The sequence below is a fragment of the Herpailurus yagouaroundi genome, unplaced genomic scaffold (assembly GCF_014898765.1).
Source record: "Herpailurus yagouaroundi ecotype Mexico unplaced genomic scaffold, PumYag 181, whole genome shotgun sequence".
Lineage (NCBI taxonomy): Eukaryota > Metazoa > Chordata > Mammalia > Carnivora > Felidae > Herpailurus > Herpailurus yagouaroundi.
Window position 1 is genome coordinate 2,644,382 of NW_024412412.1, and position 20,008 is coordinate 2,664,389.

General features: G+C 40.6%; 1 protein-coding gene across 1 annotated transcript in view; it reads right to left on the reverse strand.

The window, feature by feature from the left end:
• CSMD1 (CUB and Sushi multiple domains 1) overlaps positions 1–20,008 on the reverse strand; it is a 1,645,367-nt gene that overhangs the window by 320,997 nt on the left and 1,304,362 nt on the right. The window lies entirely within an intron of this gene.

A 20,008-nucleotide genomic window follows, 5' to 3' on the forward strand; every position in this document is an offset into this window, starting at 1 on the left:
CAGTCATGACCCGCCCACCTTCACACCATCTTTCTCTTTAACTGCAAGATCTTAAGCGTCATGGGAAACTGAAAAGTTGTTCCTACTCACAGAAGGCAGGCTTGTGAATTTCCACCTGCCACACTGCTGTGGCATACAGTTAGGGGGGCTTCTGGGCAGCTAACTCCATGTGCAACGGAAATCCCAGAAATGAATCACTATAATGACTTCGCCAAACTTAGCTCTTAAACTCAAAGAAATAGATGACAGAAATGAAGATTTAGCTTCTGCAGTACTGAGAGCTGTATATTGCTTTTATGTGAAGCAATATATTACGGCCATCTGTGGAGACAGTCTTCCACTAACATTTCTCCCCTTGTATCCCGATGCAAATGTTGACCGTTTTAAAAAGGAGAGCTGGGAACTTGATGTACCACATGGTCTGTTAACATTAACTTCCACCTAACTTTGACTTCTTCCTTTCAGAAAAAAAGAAAGAAAATAAAAAAAGAAAAGATAAGGGGGGGAGGGAAAGAGAGAGAGAGAGAGAGGGAGGGAGGGAGGGAGGGAGGGAGGGAAGGAAGGAAGGAAGGAAGGAAGGAAGGAAGGAAGGAAGGAAGGACGGATTTGTGATTTTTGATAGGTCGGCCTGCCAGACTTGCATTTGAGATGGTTTCCATGGAGGACAATATATCCATAAATTCGCAACATAATGCCACCCTGATGATCTCTATATAATCAGGATTTGAGTTCTGCAGTTTTGTACAGGGGAGAGAAAATGACATGTGGTCATTTACACTCAAGTTGCTAACTCTCTTCCTAAAAGTGTCCACCATAAAGTATTAGTCGTTACTAACTATGCCTTTACAATAACTCTGATCTATTTAAGAAATGCAAATACTGAAAAACCTTGGATTGTGACTAACTCATTCTGCGAGTCTTCTGCAAGATGAGCAAACATTTCTAACAAATTGTAACGTGACACACGAGCGATGTCTTCCGATACGAGTAGTACGTGCCGTCGAATGTCACGTGATCACAACTGAGCCGATGGTTCTTGATATTCGCTTTGATCTACAAGTGCCTTGGATGACAAGTGTGTTTCTGGAATGAATTATGCTGGCAAACCAAGGTTTTATTGTAATTTTAAGTCCAGTTGCCCAGAAGGAAAGAACATAAGAGAACATCAATTCCAGTGCAAAACAAAGGGGTATTTTAATTGCCACAAAGGGGAGGCAGGCATTTAGGGGAAGGGTCTCAGGGCTCACGCAGATATCTGACTACTCTAATCTGACCACAGACAGCCAACACACCGGGGAGAAAGCAAGCCAGTATCCTGCTGAAGTTGCGTCGGACAGACAACCATGGGACAGAAGCGTCGCAAAAGGCTCTACCCATTAATTAGCCTGTGCTTCTCCTTCTACAAAAGGGAAAACGGACCCGGAGTCTTCGTTGTTGTTGCTTTATGTGGTTCTTGGGTTGGAGGCGCGGGGATCTGAGCAGTGCTTTAAAGCAAGGCCGCAGGGTGTGAGGAACTGAGGACAGAACCAACAAGGAGGTGCGGCCACGCCTAAGGAGGGCCCCGCTCCTGGTAACAGGTAACGTCTCAGATGTTCCACTACTGTGAAGTCAAATTAGGTATTTAAGTATCAAATGCCAGTGGAAGATAAAATTGAAAATATTCAGTAGACAAACAAAAGCCAGGTATCAACAAGAGCCAGGGGTCTGTCACTAGCATCCACACCCTTGTGCCAGGATGCCGGGTAAGCCAAGGAATCCATACGAGGAGTTGACAGCCTTCATGCTCAAGGACATGCAGGGCTTATCAACGAAGAGCAAAGTCCGTGCAGGACAGCAGGCCCTGGGAGACAGTTACGACCTCCTGTCCCGTGGAAATTCACACCTGGCGGCACACGAGCCTCCGACCTTTCAAGGAGCACCAGAAATCGGGATTCCTTTTTAGTTTATAATGATTGTTGAGTGACTAAATATTCTGAAAGTGGAGATGTTTAAAATCCAGAATCAGATTGTTAAAGCCAGATGTCAGCAACACAAAGGACCAGATGGTTTATTGGCTTTTGGTGAAGGCTTTAATGGCACTCGGAATGGGAGAAAAAGTTGGCAAATCCATCGAATGTTTCTTAGATTTTTTTTTCAAGTTTATTTATTTTGAGAGAGACAGAGACAGCACAAGCGGGGGAGGGACAGAGAGGGAAGGAGAGACAGAGAATCCCAAGCAGGTTCCATGCTGTCAGCGCAGAGTTCAACGTGGGGCTCGAACTCAGGAAACTGTGAGATCATGACCTGAGCCAGAATCAAGAGTCGGACGCATAACTGACTGAGCCCCTCCAGACCCCCCCACCTAATGCTTCTAAACTAAGCTTTGAAACACAAGCACCTGGGGCGCCTGGGTGGCGCACTCGGTTAAGCGTCCGACTTCAGCCAGGTCACAATCTCGCGGTCCGTGAGTTCGAGCCCCGCGTCAGGCTTTGGGCTGATGGCTCAGAGCCTGGAGCCTGTTTCCGATTCTGTGTCTCCCTCTCTCTCTGCCCCTCGCCCGTTCATGCTCTGTCTCTCTCTGTCCCAAAAATAAATAAACGTTGAAACACAAGCACCTGCTGTGGAGTACTAAGGCCTGGACGAGGAAACGGTCAAGCTTGCCCAGGACCTCCGATGATGAGGACCAGTTGCTTCTGGGTGACAGAGAACTGTTTTGTTATAAAAGATTCCCTTGGCAGAGGTGCGTGCCCGTGCTGATAAAGTAATGACATTGAACTTCCTGTGTGACTTGTGCGCTTTCTCACGAGCTTCTAGTCTGCAGCTTTACAGACAAACCTCTACAAGTAACCACTTGCGTTAAAACCTTTCTGGAGGAACGTAAAAAAGAACATTGGAGGGCAAATAATAAAACAAATAAAGATGTACTAATAAAAAAAGTCTGCCAAGCCTTCTTTGGGTTGATTTTTTTTTTTTTTTTGAGAAAGGTTTGACAGCTTTTTCTATCATTTAATCTTGAATTAAAAAGAAAAAAAACAACACAACACATCCTGTCACACAGTTGAGCCAAGTTGTCTCTGAAAGGGTAGTTGCTATCTCCAGTACCTGTGGTACTTGCTTTCTTACGGTGCCTTCTAGTAGTTTTTCAAAAGTTTGCTTATGTCTTCAACGGCATCATGAAATTCCTTATGTATAAAAAGTCCTACACTCGATTACTAAGCACCCAAAGCCTCTAGGCCCATCCAACGTCATGATAGGAAATACATTCCTCTTCCCTGTCAGACAGTTGAAAAGTATTTGGACATTCCAGAATTCAGCTTTCCAATTTTCAGTCCACCAAAGAGAGCTTTGTTCACACAAAATGCCCCACATGATTTAATAGTTCCTTTCCAGTTACAGGTGGAACCATAGACTTTATTCCTGGAGGAAGCATTGAAAGTAGTATTGATCAATGTCTTGAAACGGCTGGAGAAATCCTCAGAAACCCCACATTTCCCTCGCTGTAGGGACTGTTGGACTCAGTCCGTCCACAAGCACCGGAAACACATCCCCGCTCGCTCTCTGTCCACAAACTGCTGAATTCATTTCGACTGAGTTTGGCTTGCTTTGTGGTTAAGGAGTTGTAACATCATTGTGACTCTGAAAACATTTCAACACCGCTTTTAAACACCGGTGAACTCATAAGTTGCACTGATGTCTAACAGCAACATTCCGAAGTAGCAAAAAACTCCCTGATGAATTCCATGACTATTTCAGGAAAAAAAATTTCCTGTCGTTAATCAAAAATACCTCAAAAACTATTTTTAAGATTTATCTTTAGATCTCAAAGATACTCCTCCAAAGAACAGACATTTCCATTTTAATCTGAATCTGAAACACTTTATAATGACCAATCTTAATACTGCTAAAGGGTGATGACTTTAAAAATATAGAGAAGATATCCCTTTCTGTCTTGGAGCCACCAGCCTGCACGAAATCAGTGTAGCAAATACTGGTTCTGTATATTCTTTTAGGCCATAGAACCTTTAAAAAAGATTAAAGCCAGTTATTTATTTCAAAACATTATCTATTAAGAGTTGTGATTGGTATTGAATTTATTTAGTAATTCCATTTGTGTCTGTTTCCTGTGATTCCTTCTGAGGTCATATAAGTAGCAAAGATGCTTTGGACTAAATGTTCCAGGGAAAACAGGCTGTAAACATCAGGCAGATGGAAATGACCTCTCCACATCTTTTACAGTATTTACCCTGTCTTAATATTTTTTAAGAATTAAGTGGTATATATCTTGAGCACCTAACAAAATAATAGCATTATAAGAGACTTCCACTTAACTCTCAAGTATCTGGTCTAGTTCTTATCTTCCCCATAAAGCACTTGTGTGAGACAAGAACTTGCCCTGGATCTGATCCATTCTGTGCCTGCAGGCTCAACGAGGCCCGCAGTCATGAATTTCCCCAGCCTTTGTCTAAACAGCTTTTGAGAAGGTGCTTTCTCGAGTAGGCGAGCTTTGAGAACCACAACTGAGAAAGAAGCATATTCCTCATTCACAAATCTGATACCTTCTCCTACAAACAACTGAAAAAGCTTCACATATTCACAGAATCCTGTCATCATTTAACTTTACCTGACACTTATTTCAATTTGAATAATGTACCTTTTGGTAAAAATCTCCTTAGTAATCTAAGAAAAGGTTGCCATGTGCAAAAACCAAAAAAAACAAAAACCAAAACAAACAAAACACACAAACACACAGAAAGGGACATGGCTTTCACATTTGCTTTCAGTAAAAAGAAGTACAGTAAAACGTTAGTTTGTGAGCATATTTTGTTCTGGAAACATGCTTGTCATCCAAAGCACTTGTATATCAAAGTGAATCTCCAGAATCATTGGCTCAGTTGTGCTCATGTGATGCTCAGAGGTAGGTACTAGTCATATTGCAAGGTATCGCTCGTGTATCGAGTTAAAAGGATTTGCAGTCATCTGGAAAGAAACGTTGCTTGAGACCAGAGTGCTGTTTCAGGTTATTTTGGTGATTCACTTGAAAAGTAAAGTTCACTGATGAAGAATTTCCTGATGTTTGGATTCCTGCTCTTAAACCCAAGTCTCATTATTTAAGAATGAAACTCTAGATGAAGTATGTGTACTTGCATTGGAGTTTTAAGTTATTATTTACAAAATTACACAACAGTGCTGGTTTTTACCTACAACTGTTCTCGGTTTCAAACTGATTTTTTTCTATCAGCTAGTTTTTTTATCGTTTATTTTCCCCCAATATTATTTTATGACTGATGTTATTTCATCATTATGGGAGATGATACTGAGAATTTCCCCCAAATAGCAGTGTTCAACAGGATGGTGAAAACGTTTGAACAGAAAAATGAACTCCTGAGCTCCAGAGTGAGATATCAAAAAGCCCGCTGAAGTCCGGAGTGAAAATCAGATAGCCAAAGTAGCTACTTCTCTGGAACCATCTTGGATTTCACGAAATACGTCACTAACAAACCATAAAGTAAGGTAATCATAGCTAAGAATTCTTGCAGTCAATCCTAAAATATTTTGTAATTCTAAATATATTGTATAGACCCAAAATGAGTCATTAATGTGGAATATACTCTGACCTCGCGTGGAGTTTATACAGTGATTCAAGGTGTTAATACCAGTTCCGGGAGGGCTTCGTGAAACACTTTGCACTGTCCGCCTTCTCCCTGATGTTTACCACTGCACACGGCTTGTCCCTGTTGAGAGTATTTACAACTGAGGATGGGGACTTGGCAGCCACATCAGGGTCAGCATCTACACCAGGGCAGGGAAAGGGTGGGCCAAGGGCATTTTACTCTGTGTTAGTTTTTAAATGCATCCAACTGGTGAAGACGGTGGTAACTCACACACTGTGGTAAGAACTTATAATTAGCACATTGTCTGAATTTTTAAGACATGTTTACTATGACTATGAGGCAGGGAATTTGTTAGTTACTGTGAGAAGTGAACAGAACAGGGCCCTCTTGTCCATGGTCTACTTACCTACACAGCAAAAAAAAAATAAGTATTTTAAAAACAATAAGAGGGGTACATGGGTGGTTCAGTCGGTAAAACATCTAACTTTGGCTCAGGTCATGACCTCATGGTTTGTGAGTTCGAGCCCCACACTGGGCTCTTTGCTGTTAGCACAGAACTTGTTTTGGATCCTCTGTCCCTCTCTCTCTCTGCCCCTCTCCTGCTTGTGCTTTCTCTTGCTCTCAAATACAAACTTAAAAAAAAGATATGATACTTGTTACAGCAAAGGTCTGTGGGAAGGTTGAGAGAGGCACAGAAGGAAAGAGGAAGGTGGGACACAACTTTGCAGAAGAGATAAAACTGAGCTGTTCTGGAAGGAGAGTAGACATTGGCGGTTACAGAACCAGAAGAGAAGTCTCCAGATAAAGTCTTCGTTATTATGTGGAGGTTTGGAAGAACATGGTGTATCCTGGGATGGAGAACAATTTCCGGTAGCATCTCACTGATGTTTTGCTGTAAAAATCAGGGAAGGGCTATCCTGCAGCCGCGGGGAGTGCAGAGTGAGTCAGCCTGCAGTGCGATGTTGGTGGGGAAACAGGTGTGTGCACAAGGAAGTGACACACAGATATTTGTAGGTATTTGTATTTCAGAGAGAATCAGTGGCAATATGGAGTGCGGACTGGAGTGAGGGAATAAAACAGGAAACAATTAAAAGATGTTTATCTAGCACGGAGGTCGGCTGCAACAGTGGGATACAGGGTAGTGCACGGGGTAAAGTCACGTGTGTGTGCAAAACACGCAAACGTGTCATCATGCAAGGGGAGCCCGAGACGCAAGTAGAGGCAGCAGAGGGATGGCTGTGATGGAGAGGTGACACAAGGGAGAGAACAGAGCTCGCACGAGGGTTTTGAGGGAGAAGAGAAACATCACGTCGGGTCCTGATGTCATCTCCTAACAAACCAGTGTATGATCCAGGAAAAGAAACCCTTTCATTAACACCTTCTTCTACAAATAAACATGCTCTTAAGATATTTAGGGCACGAAACAAGAAAGGCTTATGGATCTTACTGTCCAATAGAGGAATCAGACATGATAAGGAATAGCAACAGACCTTCATGAGCACATCAGCAACAGAAATATGGAAGCCATGGATGACACCACCACAACCCTAACAGCTGTCCCTCCCCATCTCTATTTTCTGTCGCTTTTCTGCTTTTCCTGATTACTTTTGTGTTTTCGGGTGTTCACTACTTTTTATATTGGAGAGAATAGTAGGAGGAACACAGAATTTCTTTTTTTCTTTTTCTTTTTTTTATTATTAGCACCATGCTCTAACCAAATGAGCTAACCAGCTGCCTCGGAATGCTTTGTTTTTTGTTTTTTTTGTTTTTTGTTTTAATAGGAAGTTCTCTAAATTTTTATAAGTTTGGCTCCTATCATACAGAATTAAACTTACAGTCAGGTGGTTAATATTAGTATTTGTCTGGCATCACCATTCTGTACGTTCAGATTATCCAAGTCCTCTACATTTAAGTTTTAAGCAAAAATGTTGACGTAAAAGAATACTTTAATTGTAAATATAAGCTATTAATGCTATTTTCATAAAATGTACTTTTCGTTATGATTTCTATGTGATGATGAAGCTAGTAATTTATATATAGTAGCTTAGTCTGGTAACACTTCATTGGATTGATAAAATACATTGGGAGTATAATATCCTAATATAATCTTTTCCTTTTTTGACCTAATATTAATGGGTATTAAAGTAAAAAAAAAAAGATGATTTAGATAATTTTATTGAGAAAACATATCTGGAAAATCTCCTTCTCTAATCTACGGCATTAATTAAATCATTTCTTTAACATCTTTTTATAGTGTCTACTGTACTTCAGATAATTTCCTAGGTACTGGAAATATAAAATTAATTGATCTCAGTCCTGGCTCACCAGGAGCTCACAATCTGTACAGAAAGACAAATAATATACAGCAGTGAACATCTTACATTTTAATGGGACATCCATTCAATACACACATATTAAACACTTAATTTATAATATATTTCACAAGATACTAAATCCTATTTCAGTATACAGGCAGATCCTTGCCCTTTAGGGCCGACAGTTTAATTGGAAGTGTTCCTACTACATCACCAAGTGCTTAAGAAGAACAGAATGCACACACATTCTAGGAAGCAGCTGGAAGAGTTCACCAAGCTGGAGTCTTATGTCCTTCGTCAGGACTTCTGGGAAAACAGGATGCTAGTACAGGGCAACCCATTTATAGGCAGCCACACAGTATGAAATATGGCTGCTTCTAAATGAGCCACCTGTACTTTCCAAGGGGTGCACAGGTGACCGCAAGTAACACGCCATGCTTGATTGTGGATGCTTCTTTCGGTTTTACGAGTAAAAACAAACATACATACATACATATACACATTTATACGAAGGGATATCCAGAAGTACAATGAAACAAGTTCAACCAACCATATATCACATTTAATTGACTACATAAAATGCAATTTGATTATTTTCAGAATATATTCCCTAATAGAATGGTAGCTTTTACATTTCTTATTTGCAGATTAAGAAGTAACTTCCTCTCTGAAAAATACTGTTTTCCACAGTGGGGTTGGGGTAGAGTTAGGAATAATATGTTTAAAAAAAAACCTCAAGCATATTTTTATTTTAAATTCTGAAATTCACTAATTGCTTAAAATAACTTGACTATTCCAAGAATCTGATTCACTATTGTTGATTTCCTTAAAATTTAGCTGTGCGAGTTTGTAGTCCTGAAGAATCTTCATGGCCAAATACGAAGTTCAGAAGGAATGAAAACGCTAACAATTCAACTTAAATAATTTGATATCAAAACAGGGAAGAATTTAAAGCTAGACTGAACACAGATTTCACTAGCTTGAGAAAATAAATATCAATATATAGAACCAAGACAAAGTGGCAAGTCAAAGTCTTCTACCAATATATTTATCAAAAATACCACAATTAAAATATATTTTGATCATATTACAATTGCATGTTTTTAAAACCCAAGACACAGTTTCAGCAATGTTTTAAGAAACTTGAGCATTCCTACATAATTCAATTACGTAATTATCTTAAAAAAAAATTTTTTTTAATCTTCATTTTTGAGAGAGAGAGACAGACTGTGAGCAGGGGAGGGGCAGAGAAAGAGGGAGGCACAGAATCTGAAGCAGGATCCAGGCTCTGAGCTGTCAGCACAGAGCCCAACACGGGGCTCAAACCCACGAAGTGTGAGATCATGACCTGAGCTGAAGTTGTACTCTTAATCGACTGAGCCCCCCAGGCAACCCAAACTACGTAACTATTTTTAATGATAGAAAATTTTCAGATTTTTTTTTTGCCATATTGCTTATGAAAGTCTTGATCCGTGAAATGAAAATGGTGGGGAGCGTGGGGAACAGGAAAATAGGAACACATCAGTGAGTTATTTTTAAAACCATCATTTCTTGATAGTATGGAATTTTTAGCATATAATATTAATTCCCATGGTCTAAAACTTGATGTTTATATTTGCATATTATCTGCATATGGGAATATCATGATTAACAATGCATTTACTTTTTATTGTACTTTAATAGAGAACTGTAAGTTGTGGTTAATTTATTGTTTTCCCCCATGGATCTCATGGTCTTCTTTCCACTTAGGAACAAAATAAATAGACGGGGCACTGATTTCAGATGCTTATTTCCATAAAGGTGATCATGAAAAGGAAGGGAGCATGGTACGGGTACCTACAGAACACATACTGTGCCATGCAATGCATTAGGCAGTTCTGTCCAGGACATCCCTTTTAATCCTGCAAATAATCTTAGAGAATGATTAACTACAGGATCCTAAGTAGGACAGACTGGAGAGTTTTGTTAGAGCCCAAGTAAATGGAGGTGCCCCAGACAAAGTCAGCTTCCTTGTAGAAACACGCAAGCCTGGCAGTTTAATGCACACAAGATTAAGGTGACAATTCTTGATACGGAGTGAGTTCCCCTTGGAGTGGCCCCTCACCTTCCCCTACTTGGTCCTGAGAGGAACGCCTCCCAAAGTTGGCTGTGTTCACCCTGGGCTCCTTCAGGCATTCTTGACAGGGCTACGAGGACTACCCAAAACACATCCTGATCAACTAGATAGGACTGTCTCTTCTTACTTGCCACCGAAGATTCACTCGATTTGGCCAAGAGAATCGTACTACATAACGAAAGAAGAGCATTTTGGAAAGTCCCATGGGGGACTTAATTCTTCTTTGCTCATAAAATAACTGTTACACTTTCTTTTCCCCAGAAAGGTTGTCCCCATTGGATCAAGAGACGTGCCAAATTTACATGCAACCTCACACTGATCTTCAAGAGATTATCCCGGAGGCAACTAGGGACATGAGTCCTGGTTCTGCGAACACGGCTCTTTCCTCTCCTCAGTCTGTGTATCTGATTCTTGGCAAAAGGAAAAAAAAGAAAAGTGTGAGGAAAGCAAAGGTGCCCATGGGAACGTGTAAACACCCCGAGGGGAAGAAGTAGAATGGTTGGAAACAGAACGATGCCCAAGGGAAGAGCTGCTGAGAACACCCTAAGCAGAAGGCCAGGGGCCCAGGGGCACAAGGACTCACAGGAGATGCGAAATGAGGGACGACTGAGCTCTTCCAAACGCTGTCCAGACTAAGTCCATTCTCAAGTTCACTTTCCTTTACCTCTTCTGTTTCCCACTTCTGTTTCCAAGTGATAAATATGGATGGTAATGCCTCTTTCTTCCTGCCCCCACGTTACAGAGATTTTTATAAGAAAAAGTAAAAGATTTAACGGAACACACTGAACTCTTCCTAAGTAAACTTTGTATAAATGTAAGGGATTACCAACAACACTCAGATTTTTTGCTGCTGTTAGTATTCATGTGTTGTTATCTATATTATTCTACAACAAATAAATACAAAGTTATTGTCGAACCATATGCCAGAACGCACCCCCTCAAGCAATGTAGCCAGGCCATCAATTCCCAAGAAGCGACAGCCACAACCAGACCACTGCTGGCTTATCACGGCTTTAGGGGGTAAGGGTACCGTTCCTCATTTTCCACATCTCATTCTTCCAAAGAATTTCCGCGCGAGTGACCGCCATCCATCAGCCCAACTGTGACTTGCAAGAGCCAGCCGGGGCTCACTCAGCTTACTTCTGAGACCTTAGTAACAGGAACCACCTAACTGGAGACCTGCGTGCAGATACGACACTCATTCATCAGAGCTTTTACACATGTTCTGTGAAGGTGTATGATAAACACCACGAAGAGTTCATCTGCATTTAAGTTTTTGTTTTTCTTTTTTTGTTACTTGAATTGAGTACCTCACTTTGTTTTGCATTTGGGTCTTCCTTTCCAGTGTGTGCTAGGGCGTTTCCTGGCCGGATCATTCTTGAAACCCAGGTGAGACTCATTCCTGTCACCATTCTGTCACCACCTCCTGCCCTCTGTATCCAGAGTAACTGCCTGACTGCATTGCTCATGTCTTCCAAATCATACCTGTCCTTTAAGACCAAATCCAGCCCATTCCTGTTAAGGCTCCCCTACCTAGTTCTCCTGAGTCCTCTGTCCTTCTTGAGTTTCTTATGAATCCTACTGAAAAATGTGTGACCATTGGTGTGCCACAAGTTATTTATTCTTCTACGTCTTCCTGTGTGTAGTTTATTATTCCATCTAAAAACTTGCTCCTTGAAGACAGGGATGAGATAGTGAGTACTCTGTTTAGCACATTATCTAAGGAAGTTCAGAAGTGGGAATAGAAACACCCTAATGTATTCATGTTACTGAGTTTCATTGGTGGTTATATTAATTCCAACTTGTCAGTGACTGCTTTTAATTCAAATAAACTGTTAAGCTTCTAAAGATTTCCAAGTATTATTAAAATCAGGAAAATCACTGCTTATCTTCTGAGTATTCATACTAATTTTTTAAAAAAATTGGGAAGATTTAAAAGTAATATTCAATCAGAAATATCCATCCAGCTAATGAAGATTAAAAATGGGTACAACAATATTACTTAACCAACTTTGAATGGAAGACACAGAGGTTCCTATTCTTCCATAAGCTGACTTTCCAAAGAGGGAGTCCCATCACATACTCAAGTGGAAATGTGTAATAACACATTTATATAATGAAATGGGTATTTCATAGATTTATTTCCATGGGATTATTGTATGAAATGCAATCAGAAGTCTTCAGCATTATGGACATAAAATGGTGTTATTTTGGTCACAGTGGATTCAGGTTGATGATACTCAAATGACCGATGACAGATATTTCAAGCATTTTTGATAGCCTGAAAACTGAACAGGTTTTGAGTACAAGTAGAAGATTTTCATTCATTTCCTGATGAATTATTTGTTCATTTGTACTTTTCATCAGAACCAATCTATTCTTTTAGATGTGGGAATTCATCTTTTACATGAAAAAAAATCAGTTTCATGATTAAACATTCAAATTAATAAAGAAATAATAAACATGAATGAGCAATTTCTTAGCAATTATTTCGATTATCGTGCAGGGGTACAGATCAGTAATTACCTCTTCCAAAAGTTCCAATTCATACAGATCTTATTTCATACTGATGTGTGCTAACTACCTCTGGAAATTTCCACAAGAGACAGATCTTCTATGAACATATCTGCTACCTCTTGGATTTTATTATTTGGCTCCTCAACTGATATTTTACTGACCAAGATGTATAATGTATCAGATTTCAATAAATTAACCAAAGATGTAGAGAATCCTCTGAATACCTGACTCCAGATGGGTTTGCATTACGGTCAGACCTCACAACTGGAGCCTACAGGCCATGCGGCCAGGTGGGTCCATCAGCTGTGGACTAAGCCTAACACCATCTAACCCTCACCCCCACACTCTGCCACGGAGGCAATGTTCTTGTTCAACCTATTTGCTATTTGGTAAAGGAAATAGGTTTCTGATTACTGTAATGATAAACTCTTATCTTAAGAAATCCTAGGGTTCGCAAATAAGTCCCCTGTTTTTATTATAGAGCTTAACAGTACTGACACCTGCATCATCATCCAGAACTCAGCCTGCAGCCACATTTCCTTCCTTTTATCTCATTTAACAAGTCAACTCATCAAAGCCCTATAAATAAAGAGATTTTTAAAGATCTGTTTACATCTTACCTCCATCACCTTGCTCTTATTGGCATTACCTCAGAATTAGATTACACAACATCTAATGGGCAAATTCTAACTTCATTCACATCTCCCATCTATGCTACATATGGAAGCAAGATTAAAAACCTAATACCAAGCACTGAGGGATGGTCAAGACCCTATTATCCAAAAATGACATCTAAACCTCTTCTACTACAAATCGACCATCCCCGATTCCCCAAGTCAGTAAATAACACCCCTGGAGCCCACCGACCCTGGAGTCACCTTGGGCTCCTGCTTATTTCATACCCCACACACAAGCTGTCACTTATCCAATTGTTTTAGGGAGTTAAAAGGTAGACTTTGTTGAAATCATCACAAGAAAAAGTTTATATCCCTTTGAACAGTAAAAATAGCTTTTGATTGATCCCAATGTTGTAGAATTTCAGAACTAGGACTGTCCAAAAACAACGACTTATTTACAGAAGAAAAGTATGTGCTGCGATATGACAGATCACACAGCTGACAGGTGACACAGCTAAGACACTCAGTCCTAGTTTCCAGACACACAGGCGGGTGTATTCCTTCGGCCTGAATTTCACCAGTAAGTTAAATCACTTGACCATGTGTATACACTCTTATATTTGCTACGGAGTGCTGGTAACTGGATCATTCCAGAGTCTTTGCCAATTTCAAGCTGAAATTTCAAATTTTTTCACATCCTCGCCTAAGAGTTTAGTTTTGTTATTTAACAGGGGATTATGCTCATATCACTGTTTGCTGAAATGTTTACTTTGTTAAAAAAATGAAAAAAAAAAAGACTCATTTAATTATCTGGTAGAGATCCAAACAGCCTTCGAATGTCTTAATGTCAAAATTCATTAAAGTGGAGAAAAATAAAAATTTGAAAATAAAAAATAAAAAAGGAACTTTTGGAAAAGGTAATTACTGATCTCTTCCCCTGCACAATAAAAAATAAAAATTTCTTATGGCGTTTTTTTCTCCTTACAGAATTATTGCAAATGCCATAATACATGCAAGAAAAATCAAAATCAGAGATGAACTGACTTGTGATTCATTACCCAACACTGCCTTTCTGACACGGCAGAGAAGTCTCTGTGAATGTCTTCCTCCCACGAGTGACCTTTTGCAAAAACAATGTATCCATGACTTTGACCAATACAATAGTGATTACTTTTTATTCCCCTTAAAGAAGAACAGAGCAAAAATTCTGTCATCACTCTTGCCATAAAATGCTAGATTTTATTGCATTTGGTGATATCATCTGTCAGCCTCCATTTATTTCTCTCTCAAGTCATATGCTTTTAGTTTAATCCTTTAAATTATTTATGTCACCCTTCTGGAGGCTCTTTCTTCTTTTTCAAGGTACTGATGGTTAGCAGTATGTCCGTCCGTTCCAAAAGATGAATATACATAGCTGTGTGTGTCAACTGGCAAGCTGTCACAAAATAGAAGGAATAATGAAGTATAAAACAAAAATGCAATTCACAAAACTAAATCTCTGGGGAAATCCTGTAAAGCTAAGAAGAAACTAGTGCAGGGGCACCTGGGTGGCTCAGTTAGCTGAGCATCTGACCGGTTCAGGTCATGATCTCACGTTCATGAGTTTGAGGCCCACGTCGGGCTCTGTGCTGACAGCTCGGAGCCTGAATCCTGCTTCGGATTCTGTGTCTCCCTCTCTCTCTGCCCCTCCCCCGCTCAGGCTCTGTCTCTCTCTGTCTCAAAAATAAATAAAAACATTAAAAAAAAATTTTTTTAAAGAAACTAGTGCAGACCAACATGCACGTAGAACTTTATAGGATCTGGAGGACTGCGACGTAGGTCACCAGGGTGACCTACGATCTTAATTAGGCAATTCTCATGTTGTCACAGAAGTGAAGCATAGGAAGGTTTCACTAGAGCTTTTTTAAACACTGTAAATGCTTATATTTTAGTCTTTATGATGCTGTGCATGTCAGTAAGGGAGCAAGATGATGAAACATCCAATTAGAAGGCCAGGGACGCGGATTCCACAGCCACCTCTAGCTCTCATTTGTGTCTGACATTGAGTAAATCAATTACGCATCACCTCGTGCCACTGTCCTTTCTTAACATGGTCCTGATCATACTTTGCCCTTTCCTCTCTCTGAGAAATGATGACGATTTATGTCCGGTTTCAGGACAGCCTCACCTTGAGCCACCCTACGGTGGGAGGGGTTTCTGTTTCACAGTGTGGCACTTCCACAAACACTCCTCTGCACACCCCTTTCTTAGAAATGCCATCGCATTTGGCTCCAGTATTTTCTTCCTGATGTCTTACAGTAATTAAACAGCTATCTTGATTTTCATCTAAAAGTGTACACGCCAGAATAAAATTTTCTAATGCAAAACAAGAATTATACGCTGGGATGGTGGACTGGGGACTGGTTTTTCATATGGCATTCCCAGAGATGCGAATACCTTTCCTCTTTATAATATGCCCATCTTGTTGTACAGTAAACACAGAGTTCCTTCCAGGACTTTCTAGCAGCCTGCCACTATTGTATCTGAATTACACGGACAGTTTTTTCCATTGTGACATTTCCATTGAAAGTCATTCTATTTTGAAGGATGTATTATATACAATATGTTTCTCTGGGTTTTCTTGTAGAAGCAGAGTAAAAATGCAATCTTCTGAATTCTTACCAGAAGGTGTAAGCTTATAAAAAAAAAAGTATGGGCATGTCTAGATATATTGATAGAAAAGGTTTCCAATGATGCAATTACATAAGCATAGAGTTCTGGGCTTGTCACACTACTGACATTACAATTTTCTCTCCTTGTAACACTATCCTTTTTATAGCAAAACAAATTGAGTATGGAATTTAATTTTTCACTGAATATACACTTTTAAAAAACATATTAGTTGGAAGCCTATTAGAAATAAGCTTTTATCCCCCTCTTTTTTCACAGCTGAGAGTCACTGTGTTGCACTTGATAAGAATTCACGGCAGAATTGTTTCAACAGCGATGCCCAAACTAAAATAAATCTAACATAAAAATAATGAAGTTAGAGGTATATGGCTCATTTTTCTGGGAATAGACTTAAACACATGAGCGTGCAGAGATAATTTTTAGATTAAAACAAAAAGAAACTGTCAGACTTAAATGTTTAGGGCTTTCTAATTGTTTTTTTCTTTTAAGCAAGTTGTAAGACAAGTACATTTTGTGGTTGGAGCCAGGTTCTACTTTTCCTTTCTCTGTGCCTTCGACCCTTCTGTGCACCACACACACTTCTACTAGGCTTCTGTGGAAATTCACCTGCACCCAAATCCTTTACCGGGGTCGCTTTAACCCTCGTGACCCCGAAAGACAGACTGAAGTCACAGACAGGTGCATGCTTTGGAGATTTGGGGGCCTAAAAACCAAAACCCAGGGGCACCTGGCTGGATCAGTCAGTTACGTGGCCAACTCTCAGCTCAGGTCATGATCCCACAGTTCGTGGGATCGAGCCCCACGTCAGTCTCTGCGCTGACAGTGTGGAGCCTGCTTCCAATTCTCTCTCTGCTCTCTCTCTCTCTCTCTCTCAAAATAAATAAGTGAAATAAATAAAAATCATGAAAAAAACAACACTGAATCCATGACAGTACAGAAAGTGACTCTGTGACTTGTATTGTTTGCAACTAGAGATCCATAACTATTAACCCAAACATATCCTGGAAATTTGAAAGTTCACGGAAACAATCAAATTGTCTGTTTCCCCCTTTTAAACGTCTACTTACATCTGCAAGTGAGTGCACACACACAAACACACTGTTTTTGAAAACGGAATTATCTGAAAAAGAATTAAAGAACAAAATTCCTAAAGAGGAAACTGTGACGGACAGACCTGAATGTGACCCCAGGACCCCGCCAGTGCCTGACACTGATGCCCACGAACTCCTCTCCCCTTCCAGAGCGTGGGCCAGATCTGCAGCAAGGTGAGAGAAAGCTGCAGCCCAATGGAGGCCCCAGATCTGGTGATTCTGAGTTACTTGAAACGGAGATGATCCTGGGTGCACCTGACTCGATCACATGATCAGATGAAAGTCCCCCAAAGAAGGCCTGGGCCCCCAAGACAGAGGCCTCTCGCTGGTCAGAGAGACCAGCAGTGCCCCAGAACCCCAGGAGCTTGGCCTCGTCCTGCTACCGGAAGGAAATGAGTTCTGCCCACAGCCACGGGAACTGAAGCAGGGACACCGGCTTTGGGTGAGACCGACTGGATCACAGCCTCGGGAGACCCTGAGAGGACCCAACTGAGCCAGGCCCCGTCTCCCCACCCCCCGGGAACTGTGAGTGATAAAGTGTTTTAGGTCTCTAACGCTTGTGGTAATTTGTTACACAGCAGTAGAAAACCAGTGCACAAAATAACTGCCTATTGCTTCGAAACACCATTACACTATTACCCACCAGTTACCGTAGGGAGAACAAATCACGCTTATTACATTTTCCAGCAGTTTTATCTGTTGGATTAATGGCTATTTGAGAATAAACCTGTGCTCCATAAGCCTTTTTTTTAATGTTTAGTTATTTTTGAGAGAGAGAGAGAGAGAGAGAGAGAGAGAGAGCAAGCAGGGAAGGGGCAGAGAGAGAGGGAGACACAGAATCTGAAGCAGGCTCCAGGCTCCGAGCTGCTGGCACAGAGCCTGACGTGGGGCTCGAACCCACAAACTGCTAGATCATGACCTGAGTCAAAGTAAGATGCTCAACTGACGGAGCCACCCAGGCACCCCTTCCTTGGCACAATTTTAATCTTAATGGAAAAAGAAGAAAAATCTGCCAGTGTTAGTGTGGGTTTATGTATGAGCTGGTTATTTTCTCCACCTCTTCCACGCTGACCTTGGCTACAGCACAATTATAAATTCTTTTACAAAGTACTCATTGAAGGAAACATCACTTTGACATGATTTTCTAAGCTATGCTACACACCATAGAGACCGAGGATGTGGTGAATGCTGTTGAAGTAAACTCCAAAATAAGAGCACTTACACACATGCAACCAACAGTGTTTGGTAACTTTGTGAATACCTTTATTATTTATAAAATTAGATTCTAGACCTTATACTCAAGAATGGCCATTTAACTTATACAGATCTTCCAAAATACAGTGGTGAAAAAAAATGGAATCAGTTATGAAGGGAACACAGCATTGTGCATGTGACTCTCCTTCAGTCATGGAGGTAAACTCAGAAGAATCTCTATTAGAAATGGAAAAGAAAAGAAAAAAAGAAATGGGCAGGTCTCAGCACACACACACACACACACACACACACACAGACACGAACCATGTGCGGTGATGGCTGTGTTAACCTTCATGTGGGGATCATTTCACATTACTTGTGATGTATCAGTTCACCACCCTAAACTTACAAAATGCTGCCAATGAGAACCCAATAAAGCTGGGGAAATGCCTTTACTCTTCTCTTTGTCACACACGCTGCATCCTATCCAGACTCCCATATCTGTCATGTCAGGAGCACGAAGTTCGCGTCCATCTCCTCACATTTCCCTCAAGTCTGCCTCCTTCTGCACCAACCCAGGTCAGCTCAGGTGATCGTCACCTACTAAGTGACTGTGGAGGTTACCTGCTGTTGCTGAAGGTAAGGCTCTGCCTCCTGAGAACCTCACATTTTACTGGTGTGAAAGCAAAAGGTGTACAGACAAACTATTAGAGGTTTGGGAGACATATAAGAAAGAGCAGACAATTCTGTTTCAGGAAGCTGGACAGCAAGGCAGCTTGTGTGCAGGAACGAGCATTTAAACTTAATCTAGAGGAAAGAAGAAAGGGATCTAGCAGGAAGGAAAGAAAATTCTGGAGGTTTGTACTGTGATTCCGGCTTTCAATGATCTCTCATTCTTCTGGAAAATTCTGTGTGTGTGTGTGTGTGTGTGTGTGGGTGGGTGTGTCTTAAAATATAAGAATCACATACTATCATCAATGGACTATAGTTTATTTGGAGAAAAATAAAAAAATATATATAAAAAAAGAATGTATTAAGAGCCAAAAATCACAATGTAGTAAGGGTCAAAACTATCAGTGTGAATCAGGGCCATGAACTGACTCCTACAACAATAGCTTCAGATCCATTCCAGAGTTGAGGATATAAATATTTAGTCACATTTCTATCAACCTGTGTTTCACAAGTCCTACATGTGACTATCGTGAGACATTTATTTTATTTTTTTTTAATTTTTTTTAAACGTTTATTTATTTTTGAGACAGAGAGAGACAGAGCATGAACAGGGGAGGGGCAGAGAGCGAAGGAGACACAGAATCTGAAACAGGCTCCAGGCTCTGAGCTGTCAGCACAGAGCCTGACGCAGGGCTCGAACTCACGGACCGCGAGATCATGACCTGAGCCGAAGTCGGCCGCCCAACCGACTGAGCCACTCAGGCGCCCCATAAGACATTTATTAATAACAGGAAGCCTGGCTTTGCCTACTCTGACTCAATATAGTACTAAACATTCAGTATACAGGCAATACCTGTACAGTTGTTGGTTAATCAGAAAATGGATCCAATAAGACAGCCCAGAGATGTGTGTCCAAACTACAGTTATTTTACTAAAACCCCCAGGTAGAGAATTTCTGTTGAGTTGCCACAGAGGGCTCGTTTGATTCTCTCTACTGAAATAACTAAGAGTACACAATCCAGAAAGCCTGTTTCAGATCCAAATCCTCCCATATGTCCTGCGGTAAAGTGGGTCTGGAGAGCGACTATTCTGGGAACATTCTCATGAAACTCTAAAAGGGGTTAAACATATTTTTTAAAGAATTCTGAATTCAATATAGGATTTTTTTAAATTTCTATACTACTTTTCTATAAAAGTAGTTGCTGAAATATTTAGAACTACTTTT